Below are 11,971 nucleotides of genomic sequence, written 5' to 3' on the forward strand. Positions count from 1 at the left end.
CCCCTCTATGACTCTCCATTCTAGCTCCACCCCCTCTATGACTCTCCATTCTAGCTCTACCCCCTCTATGACTCTCCAATCTAGCTCCACCCCCCTCTATGACTCTCCATTCTAGGTCCACTCCCACCCCCCCCACTCCTCTCTCCATGACTATCCATTTTGTTTCCATTTCTAGGGAAGTCTATTTGTTCCTCCCTTCCAAGTCCCTTACTCTATGCCTCCCCTCTCATTCTATGGATTGTAGCTTGGTTATCACTAACTTAAGAGCTAGTATCCGCGTCTAACCAACACATGCTGTATTTGTCTTTCTGGCCCTGGGACACCTCACTTACGATGATTTTTTTTTTCTAGTTCCTTCCATTTATGTTTATATTTTTTGATGCCATTTTGTTTCTGCTGTTGTTGTTGTTTTGAGACATGGTTTCTCTGTGTAGCCCTGGCTGTTCTGGAACTAGATATGTAGACCATGCTGGCCTCAAACTCACAGAGATCTGCATGTCTCTGATTTTTGAGTGCTTGGATTAAAGGTGTGTACCACCACCCGGCTTTTTTTTTCAATGATGACATTTTTTTGTTTGTTTGTTCTTGTTTTGTTTTGTTTTGTTTTTTCGAGACAGGGTTTCTCTGTGTAGCCCTGGCTGGCCTGGAACTCAGAAATATGCCTGCTTCTGCCTCCCAAGTGCTGGGATTAAAGGCATGCACCACCACCGCTCGGCCAATGATGCCAATTTTTAAACTACTGAGTAACTCTATTGTGTAAACAGACCACATTTTCTTTATCCATTCTTTTACTGACAGACATCAAAGTTGTTTCCGATTTCTGACTATTACGAATAGAGCAGCAATGAACATGGTTGACCAGTGCCCTTGTGGTAGGATGGAGCAGCTGTTGGGTATATGCACAAGAGTGGTATAGGTAGGCCTTGAGGTAGATGGATTACGCATTTTCTGAGAATCCACTATATTGATTTCCATAGCGACTGTATTAGTTTGCACTCCAGTAATGGAGGGGTGTTCTCCTTGCTCCCCATCCTTGTCAGCATAAGCTGTCACTGGTGTTGTTGATCGAAGCCATTTGGACAGGTGTAAGATGGAATCTCTGAGTCGTTTTGATTTGCATTTCCCTGACTAAGGATGCTGAACATTTCTTTAAGTGTTTCTCAGCTGTTTGAGATTCCTCTGTTAAGAATTCTCTGTTTAGATTTTTACCCCATTTTTTAAATGACTTATTTGTTTTCTTGATATATAGCTTTTTGTTCTTCGTATATTTTGAATATTAGCCCCCCCTCTTTCCCCTTCTTGGGCTGCCGCTTTGACTAGGTGACTTTGTCCTTTGCTGCACGGACGCTTCTCAGTTCAGAAGGTCACATGTATTCATCGCGCCTGTGCTATAACCCCAGCTAATTCTTAATTTTTATTTATTTATTTTTTTAAAATTTTATTTATTTATTATATGTAAGTACACTGTAGCTGTCTTCACACACACCAGAAGAGGGCGTCAGATCTCATTACAGATGGTTGTAAGCCACCATGTGGTTGCTGGGATTTGAACTCAGGATCTCCAGAAGAGCAGTCAGTGCTCTTAACTGCTGAGCCATCTCTCCAGACCTTTTAATTTATTTTTGGGGAGACTGGTGAGATGGCTCAGTGGGTAAGAGCACTGACTGATCTTCCAGAGGTCCTGAGTTCAAATCCCAGCAACCACACGAAGGCTCACAACCACCCATAATTAGATCTGACGCCCTCTTCTGGTGTGTCTGAAGTCAGCTACAATGTACTTATGTATAGTGATAAATAAAATAAATCTAAAGAAAATTATTTTTTTTGAGACAGGCTCTCACTATGTACACCAGGCTGACCTGGAACTCCCTATGTAGAGCAGGCTGTCTTCGAACTCACAGAGATTAGCCTGCTTCTGCCTGTGATTAAAGGTGTGCAACACCATGCTCTGCCTTGGGCTTTCAGGGGTAGCAGAAACCTGTCATCCCCTCAAATGTGCAAGCTTGGTGGTGTGCCTCTTCCTTCTTGAACCTCAGTGGGCTCTGGAACAAGGAGCTGTGCCTATTTGCACGCAGTTCCCAAACTCAACTCCAGAGGGCGCCACTGCCATACTATCGTGGAGCCCAGCACATCCGCTTCCCTGCTCTGCAGCCAACTGTGCCTCGACCTCGCTCACCCTCGATGCCTCTCCCACAAGGTGGGAATGTGTTCGGCTTGCAGGAGGTGGCTGACCGCGCGCAGAAATGCCCTGGAGCCTAGTGCACTGTAAACCACTGTAAGAACCAAAGACCTAATGGCTCCCCAAATGCTGCTCATCTGCCGTCTAGCAGCAAAGCAGAGAGGCAGGGGGGTGAATTCAAGGCTAGTCCAGCTACATGAACCTGTCTCGAGCATATGTAAGCAAAATGTACTCACACGCCTTTAATCCTAACACTTGGGAGGCAGAGGCAGGCAGATTTCTGAGTTTGAGGTCAACCTGGTCTACAGAGCAAGTTCCAGGACAGTCAGAGCTACACAGAGAAACCATCTCTGGAAGGGGGGAAAAAGCCTTTTTTAAAAACATTTATTTGGGGCTGGTGAGATGGCTTAGCCGGTAAGAGCACTGACTGCTCTTCTGAAGGTTGTGAGTTCAAATCCCAGCAACCACATGGTGGCTCACAACCACCCATAATGAAATCTGACACCTTCTTCTGTGTACTCATTTATAACATTAAATAAATCTTAAAAAATTTATTTATTTTATGTATATGAGTACACTGTAGCTGTCTTCAGACTCGTCAGAAGAGGTCATCAGATTCCATTACAGGTGGTTGTGAGCCACCATGTGGTCATTGGGAATTGAACTCAGGATCTCTGGAAGAGCAGTCAGTGCTCTTAACGCCTGAGCTATCTCTCCAGCCCTGGTTAGTATTGTTACATACATATGTGTGTGACCAGATCACATACATGACTACTACTTGCTGAGCCTGTTTCTGTTGTTTGTGTGTGGATGGTTTCAGAGCTGGTCACATTGCGTTGGATAAGCAGTGAGGGTCCTCATCCCTGGGAGAGGCTAGCTTTCCCTTTTGCCCTAGCTGCTTTAGTTGCCTGTAGTTCTCTGTTTAGGAGACGGGGCTCCATGAAATTTTCTCACTTCCAGATTAACATGTCTATTGACATGGACCTTGTTCCTGTCTTGTTTATGGAGCCATTTCTAGGGAGACAGTTTCACAGTAGAGTTGCTGCTTGCCTCTGCGAAGATGTTCCCTGAGCCACAGAAGCAAGAGCTGTGATGTGGATGTATCCACTGAGGCTGGTTCCCACATCTCCTGATCTCTGCATTGTCCAGCCCGCGGCGGCTTGCTGTGATGCTCTACCTGCTGTAAAGAGGCTTAGGGTCGGAGCTGCGCTTAGCTGTGGCTCTAAGGTGGAACGCAGTTCAGAGACTATGCTAGTCTAGCAAAGTGGTGGTAGTAGATTCTTTCCTAAGATCCCTGATCTTTCTAATTCTGAGAACCTGACTAGGTTTCCTGTACCGGTTTAATGAAGGAGACCGTCCTGCAGTCTCTCTTCTTGGACTGGAGATAATTGAGTATCTGGGAAGGCAAATGGTTAGTAAGGAAGGACACGGACGCCAGGTAGATGTGATGATGAGAGAGACCTTTACTGTAATTCACTCAGTATTTATAGTTACGCTTAGGAATCAGACCCAGAGGAAATCGAAACCTGCCCATCTAACATAACACCAGACCAGAGGAGGATCTTGAAAGAAAGATCCGGCAAACTTTTAACATAAACATGAGACCTGCTCAGTCTTTGATCTAAGGAGCAGCAGTCAGTGTTCCACACAGCGGGTGTCCAGCCCCAGCTTCCAGCCTGTGGGGCTGCATACGGAAACCAAGTCGCTCCCAAGCAAAGGGGGGTTGGAGACCACAGTTTAACCTCCTTCCTGTTGAGTGGGCCTTAAGTCAAATTAGACAGCTGTATTTTCTTAGTTAGTGATTGGTGTGGGAGGGCCAGCTCACTCTGGGTGGTGCCCCCGGGCAGGTGGTCCTTGGGTGCCTAAGGAAGCAGAGGCTGAGCCAGCCATGGGCAGCAGACCAGTACGCGGCACCCTCTGTGGCCTCTGCTTCAGTCCCTGCCTTACTGATGGGCTGGAGGTACAGGTGGTTGTGAGTCACATCCAATGTGGTTGCTCAGTAACAGAGCACAGGTAGTCAGGAAGAACAACAATCGCTCTCAACCTCTGACCCTCTCTCCAGCGCTGAAGCACACTTCCCCGTGGCCCTGGGTTGGCATGACAGCCAGCACCAGATGTGGACCAGACAGCATCACGCACCGCTCTCACAGACAGCGTGGCTGCTGTGAACTGTCAAGCCTGGCACACAACAGTTAACCACTGGGCCTGGCTGGGTGCCCGGCCTGGACTGTGGCACAGCCAGTTCCTTTCCTTTATCCCAGTTGCTGGGAGAACTCAGCTGGGTGACCAAAGTACCTAAGACAAAAGTTACCAGGAGAGGCAGAGCCTTGTTTCCGCTGTGGCTCTGGGCCCAGGAATCATGCGCTTCTCCTAGAGATTTCCAAATGATACGCTCCATGGCAGCAAGAGGGAAGCAGGCATCTTGGAGAGAGCCCGGGGCCGGCGCTTGCAAAGGGCCCTGAACGCACAGAAGACACCCCATTCTTGCTGAAGTGTTTGCACTTCAGGACTTATGCACCTGTGTGTCCCACACTTCCCAGGAAGCAGATACTGAACATGGAGGGCCGTGGGAGCTGAGGGTGAGTATGGCACAGAATACGGGGCAGGCCCCACGCAGAGTGGTTGAAAGGACACGTCGAATCAAGGATGTGATGTGTCCTTCAGAAGAGGTAGCATTTAAACTGAAATGAGAATGGGAAAGATTTAGTTTAGCATGTGCAAAGGGTAGAGGTAAAGTACAGACAAGTCCTCCGCCTCCTCTTCTTCCTCCTCCTTCTCTCCTCCTCTTCCTCTCCACCTTCTCTTCCTCAGCCTCTTCCTCCTCTTCTTCCTCCTTTTCCTTCTCCTCCTCCCTCCTCACACCTTCTGCCTTTTTAAATTTATTTATTTATTTATTTTATGTATGTGAGTACACTAGTCTTCATCTGGTTGTTGGGAATTGATTTTTTTAGGATCTCTGCTCACTCCGGTGGGCCCCGCTCGCTCAGTCCCTGCTCACTCTGGCCCAAAGATTTATTTATTATTATAATTAAGTACACTGTAGCTGTCTTCAGATGCACCAGAAGAGGGCGTCAGATCTCATTACAGGTGGTTGTGAGCCACCATGTGGTTGCTGGGATTTGAACTCATGACCTTCGGAAGAGCAGTCAGTGCTCTTACCCACTGAGCCATCTCACCAGCCCCACCTTCTGCCTTTTTGAGGCAGGATCTCCTATAATCCAGCCTGGCCTCCATTTGCTATGCTGACCCAGGCTGGGGTGGAACAATAGTTTCTCTGGTATGCATACCCTGAGTGCTTCCCCACCCCTACCCACTTGGTGTCTATGAGGTAGCCTCATGAAATCCATACTGGCCTTGAGCTCACCACGTATATAAATAAGGATGACTCTGAACTCCTGATCCTCCTGCCTCCACCTTCTGACTCCCATACTAGGCAAGCACCCATGTGCTTACAGGTGTGTGCCACCATGTCCAGTTTAGGCCAGGGGACTTTTACCAAGGAGATCCTGCCCCCAGGGAGGCAGTGACATCTGGAGAGATTTTTGATTGTGGACTTTCGTGGCAATGGTGGGTGGTGATTTTGATCTTTAGCTGGTACAGCTAGGGGCCAACAGGGCACACTCTCCCCCACACCCCTTTTCACAGAGTGGTTCAGTGTCGTGAAGAAATTGAGTAAGCCAGGGTCAGAGGGCATAAAGACCTGGGGTCTTGGGGTGAAGATCAAGACCAAAATGGTTCTGAGCCTCCTCTAAACACCTGGAAGTGATCGTCAAGGGTGCATGTCCACATGCTGAATATGATGCGGTTTTGTGTGTATGAGTGTGACACAGCCTGTGTGTGGACAGCACCATATTGGTCCAGGGACCAGCTCAACTCATGAGGCTTAGCTGCAAGCTCCTTCGCCTTCTGATCCATCTTGCCAGCCCTGTAGTTTTGTTTTGTTCTGTTCTGCTTTTTAACCCTTGACTTTATTTTTTAGTTTTTTGAGACAGGGTCTCTCTGTCACTTTATAGACCAGGCTGGTCTTGGAACCATAGAGATTCACCTGCCTCTGCCTCCTGAGTACTGGGATTAAAGGTGTCTACCATCACCTCTGGTCTGTGTACCATGTGTGTGCAGTGCTCTCACCAGCCAGAAGAGGGGGTGCTGGATCCCTAAAATTGGAGTTGTAGGTGGTTGTAAGGTACCATGTGGGTGCTGGGAACTGAACCTGGGTCCTCTGGAAGAGCAGCCAGTGCTTCTCTCCAGCCTCCTCAGATAGGGTGTTGCTATAACCTAGGCTGGTGTGTGACTTATGACCTTTCTGCTTCACCCTCCAGAGTGCTGGGGTCACAGATATCCACCAAGCCGTACCTTTAACATATTAATATTTCATGTAGGTGACAACATAATATAATGCATCTACCTACCTATCTATCTGTAGATCTACGTATCCTTTTTTTCTTCCTCTCTCTCTCTCTCTCTCTCTCTCTCTCTCTCTGCCCATCAAGCACTCTCTGTGTGTGGGGCCTTGACAGTCTGTGTATCTTCAGTGCTTAGCTCATATTCCACATTAATTCTCCTGTTGACCTATGATGCTACCTGAAAGATTTCTTGTGGGGCAGGGGTCCTGAGGGGTTATTGCTCTCAATTCACAGAAGATAGAGCTGATGCCGGAACCAGCAGGCCTGAAGCTTCCATATTCCAAGGAGACAAGACAATGCAGGAGCCGGCACTTATGCTACATGAGATGACACATAGGCTCATTCTATGTCTGCCACTGGAGTCAATAGGACTGAGAAGTGGGGGGGCGTCAAACACAGCCAGGGAGGTTTCCCCCCTCTTTTTCCCTCTCCATTTCTCCTTCCCAATTCTCCACATCTGCATTAGAGTCAGTCTAGGCCAGTAGTTCTCAACCTTCCTAAGGCTGGAATCCTTTTTTTTTTTCAGCTGTAGATCAAATGTTATTTTTTTCTTTTTTATTGGATATTTTCTTTATTTACATTTCAAATGTTATCCCCTTTCCCGGTTCCCCCCATCCCAGAAACCCCCTATCCTCCCTCCCCCTGCTTCTATGAGGGTGTTCACCCACCCACCCACCCACTCCTACCTCCTCACCCTTGATTCCCCTACACTGGGGCATCTATTGAGTCTTCATAGGACCAAGGACCTCTCCTCCCATTGATGCATGACAAGGCCATCTTCTGCTACATATGCAGCTGGAGCCATGTGTACTCCTTTGTTGACGGCTTAGTCCCTGGAAGCTCTGGAGGGGTCTGGTTGGTTGATATGATATTGTGGTTCTTCCTATGGGGTTGCAAATCCCTTCAACTCCTTCAGTCCCTTCTCTAACTCCTCTATTGAGGACACCACGCTCAGTCCAATGGTTGGCTGCGAGCATCCGCCCCTCTCTGTATTTGCTAGGCTCTGGCAGGGCCTCTCAGAGACAGTAAGGCTGTGATCCTTCAGTACAGTTCTTTACGCTGTGGTGATTCCCAACCATAACATTATCTTCATTGTTACCTTACAACGATTTTTGCTACTGTTATAATGTCTTTTCTGAGGATCTCAGACAATCCCTTGTGAAGCTGTCTTTTGACTGTCAAGGGAGTTGTGGTCCACAGGTTAAGAAGAGCCACTGAGCTAAGGTTTTTGGTTTTTGGTTTTTTTGGGTTTGTTTTTCCAGACAGGGTTTCTCTGTATAGCCCTGGCTGTCCTGGAGCTCACTCTGTAGGCCAGGGTGGCCTTGAACTCACTCTGTAGACCAGGCTGGCCTTGAACTCAGAAATCCACCTGCCTCTGCCTCCCAAGTGCTGGGATTAAAGGCGTGCGCCGCCACTACCTGGCCCTGAGCTAGGATTTTGTGCATGTTAGAAACTAGACCACATTTGAGCCATCCATACCACTGGTCACTGAGGATTCTAGGGATGGAGCCCACCCCTGAGTCATACCCCCAGCCCCTCACTGGGGGATTCTAGGTAGAGGCTTCACCCCTAAGCCATTCCCCAAGCCCTCCCCACTCACTTGATGCTCCTGATACCCCTATTCCCAATTCCCTATTCCTGATGTCTTCCAACATTGATGTGTGCTCCAGGTGAGACAATTATCTTTTAAAACTTTCACTGTGCCTGAATGCTGGCCTATGAGAGGGGCAGAGAGGGTGGAATGGAGTGGAATCTCTTCCCAATGCCAGGTGTACTCATGGCTCCCAGCATCCCTTAGACTCCCTCTGCACACCTGGGCTCAGGCTCAATTTACCATAGAGGCCCCAGGGGAGCCAGGTATTGGAAAGATTGTCTGCTCCCTCGGCTCCAGCACCTAGTGCTGCGAACTGTGGTTGCTATGGTGATCACTGAAGCTTCCTTTAGAAGCTGGAGGACTACTCTAGTGCCTGAAGGAGGCAACAACATCCAGCCACACTGGGGAAAGCCTCTGTCCCACAGCCTGTTAGCACTTGCTGACAAGTATCTGGGCATCTCTCCAAGAGTGCTAGGGGTAGCAGGTAACCAAGAGGCCCCAGAGGGTGAGATGCATCCCCTCTCACAGATGGCCGTACCTGGCCAGCCTCCCAGGAGGGCTCCTCAGCTGTTCCTGTGAGGTGCATAGGTCTCAGGACCTTTCCTGGGGAAGAATTATCCAGGCGAATGGGAAGCATGGATGTAGGGCCCCTCAGCCCTGGCACTCGCCAGCGGCTTCTCCACGGCCAGGCAGGCTCCCTGCCAGCACCCTCTTCCAGCAATGCTGTGGTCATCTTCATCAGCTCTGTCACCTCAGGTAAGGGTGGGGCAATGGCTTGAGACAAGTGGCCACTCTTGATGGTAGCAATGCCTCAGGGTGTCCTCCAAAAGATGTGTGAGAGCAGACATGGGCTGGTGACCCACATCAGAATCATTGTCAGGGCTCCTCCTGGACTCTCTGTTTCTTTCTCCACCACAGACTAAACTGCTGAACACAGTGAATGGCTTGGCACTGCAATCAGTGGTCACAAGAAATGCCCTGTGTGCTTTTCTCTGCTTTTTATGTTTTGTCTTGTGTATGCTTAGAAATTGCTGGAGGCAGAACCCAGCATTTCTCACACACTTAACAGGTGCTGCAATAACCTGTCTGCAGACAAGGGTCTTCATGCATGTCTGTCCCCCAAATGCTCTCTCACTGAGCCAAACTGCTAACCTCCTTTCCAAGCATTTCCTTTAGAAAAGATTTCTTTTTGTGTTTATTTATTTATTTGATGTTTTTGTTGTAGAGATTGAATCCAGTTTATGTTAGGCAAGCACTCTACTACTGAGCCACATTCCTAGGTCCTCCCTTATTTTTATGCATTTATTTAATCCTGTGTGTATGTGGGGGCACATGAGCTGTGCACAGAAGGGATAACTTTCAGGATTTGCTTCTCTTCTTCTACCAGGTGGGTCCAAGGAACTGAACTTGGATCTTCAGGCTTGCTGGCAAGTCCCTTCACGCAAGCCATCTCAATAACTAACCCCTGTGCTTTAAATTGTATGTTGGTCCTCTGACCAAGCTATGTGCTTTGTAACAGTGTTAGCTGTACATGGCTTTGTCCTTGGCAATATTTACTCTGATCTTTACATTAAATTAAACTGCACATGAAAATGTGTAGATCTGCCTTAGCTCCCAATTTCCATGGTATAAATACTTTTACAGTCAGGTTCATACTGCAGGCTGAATTCACCAAGCATGCAGCACTGTCACTGAGCATGCAGCACTGTCACTGAAAACACAGCACTGTCACTGAGCATGCAGCACTGTCACTGAGCACACAGCACTGTTGCTGAGCTTGGAGCTCCACAGGGCACCAGCATCTAATTGTTGATCTTCCAAATGCAAAGCTTCCCTTTGGGTCTGCTTGAGTTGCAGGAGATGTAAACTCTGAGTCAGGTTCTCCTTCCACTGTAGAGCATGTTCTACTAGCCAATTTTTATTTTATTTATTCACTTAAACATTTTTTTTTCTGAAGCAGGGTTTCTCTGGGTAGCCCTGGCTGTCCAGGCTCACACTGTAGACCAGGCTGGCCTTGAACTTACAGAGATCGGCTTGCCTCTGTGTCCTGAGTGCTAGGATTAAAGGCATATGCCACCAATCACAGCCATGTTTAATTTTTCAGTAATGACTGTGTGACCTTTGGCTGACAGCACTGTTGAATTCATTATTGCTTGTCACATGGATTGCATGTATTTTTTTTAATCTGTTGGCTTGTCAGTGCTGGGACTGAACCTGGGTTCCCCACACCCCAAGCTCTGTATATGCCTAAAAAATTCAGACACTGGAGCCATGTGCAGGTCTCTGGTTTCAGACTTCTCTCTCTCTCTCTCTTTCTCTCTCTCTCTCTCTCTCTCTCTCTCTCTCTCTCTCTCCCTCTCTCTCTCTCTCTCCCCTCCATCTCTCTCCCTCCCTCTCTCTTTCTTTCTCTCTCTTTCTCTTTCTCTCTCCCTCTTTTTTCTCTCTTTTGGAGACAGGGTTGGAACTCACTCTGTAGACCAGGCTGGCCTTGAACTCAGAAATCTGCCTGTCTCTGCCTCCCAAGTGCTGGGATTAAAGGCGTGCGCCACCACTGACCGGCTTAGTGTGTCTCATGATGTAACCTTCACTCTTACCTAGGCTCTGGCCTGAATTTACTATATGATAAGTATTTTATGAGCCAGTCAAAACAGCCTATAAAGTTGATAAGACAGATTGGGAAAGGAACAGGTGTTTAGGAGATGGGTCCCAGACGCCATCCTGGACAGTTCCCAAGTCAGACTCTGAATAGGTATTTTGAGTCAGTTACTTTGGGTTGTGGTGGAGCCCTGTCTAGAAAGTCCCAATGAGAGGCTGGGGGTATGGCTCAGGGGTGTTGTCCCTGACATAGAACCTGTGAGCAAGCACACAAGCAAAACAAACGTACCTGGTTCACTCTGTGTTTCAGAGGAACTGGGAATAATCCTTTGATGTGTTACAAACAGAGCCTAGAATGGATCAGCCTGTATTTGCACGTGACTGTCCTTGTTTATCTGGCTTGTGATCAGCTGAGAGTCCTGGCTGTACTTGGTGCATTCTCTTGTTTTGTTGCAGTACAAGGGATAAAACCCAGGGGCCTCCCCCATTCTTGGTCTAAGAGTCACATCCCCCTCAGATAAGGAGGACACAGTGAAAATTTACACAACTGCATAGGGTTGGAAAGCAACGGAAAGTCCTCCTGTGTGCTGGGGCCAGAGGCTCCTTCTCCCAGTGTTCCCTGTCCCACATGCCACATTGGGATCATTCTCCTGGGCTGGGGCTGAGGGCAGCTTTGGTTGTGATATTGTGGAGCTCACGCAGGTGACGCCGCTGATGTGGATCGGTTGGTTTCCTTGGTTTGACTCCATGACATTTTGAGATTTCGTTAATTTTGTGTGTGGTCTTTTGGTGGAGATAGTTATGTGTGCAGCAGGACAGCATATGTGTGTGGAGGTCAGAAGGCAACTTTCAAGAAGAGCCTGTTCCTTCAGTCCTGTGGGGCAGGTGGGCAGGCTTGGCAGCAAGCTCCTCTACTGCTGAGCCTTCTTGCTGGCCCCATCTTTCTTGTTCTTGTTTTTGTCCTCCTTCTCTTCCTCCTCCTCCTCCTTCTCCTTCTCTTCTTCTTCTTCCTCCTCCTCCTCCTCCTTTTCTTCCTTCTCTTCTTCTTTCTCCTCCTCCTCTCCCTCCTCCTCTCCCTCCTCCTCTCCCTCCTCCTCTCCCTCCTTCTCCTCTTCCTCTCCCTCCTCCTCCTCCTCCTCCTCTCCCTCCACCTCCTCCTCCTCCTCCTTTTCTTCCTTCTCCTCCTCCTCCTTCTCCCCC

At 48.4% G+C, this 11,971-nt stretch overlaps 1 protein-coding gene across 1 annotated transcript in view; it reads left to right on the forward strand.

Moving 5' to 3' along the window:
* The first annotated feature begins 4,437 nt into the window (after positions 1-4,437).
* Positions 4,438-11,971, forward strand: part of Nwd1 (NACHT and WD repeat domain containing 1) — a 63,623-nt gene continuing 56,089 nt past the window's right edge. The window contains exon 1 of the mRNA XM_031340305.1: positions 4,438-4,758. The gene's annotated coding sequence lies outside the window, so the exon portion shown is untranslated. The remainder of the gene's footprint in view (positions 4,759-11,971) is intronic.

Source organism: Mastomys coucha, unplaced genomic scaffold (assembly GCF_008632895.1).
Source record: "Mastomys coucha isolate ucsf_1 unplaced genomic scaffold, UCSF_Mcou_1 pScaffold22, whole genome shotgun sequence".
In the NCBI taxonomy this organism is placed as follows: domain Eukaryota; kingdom Metazoa; phylum Chordata; class Mammalia; order Rodentia; family Muridae; genus Mastomys; species Mastomys coucha.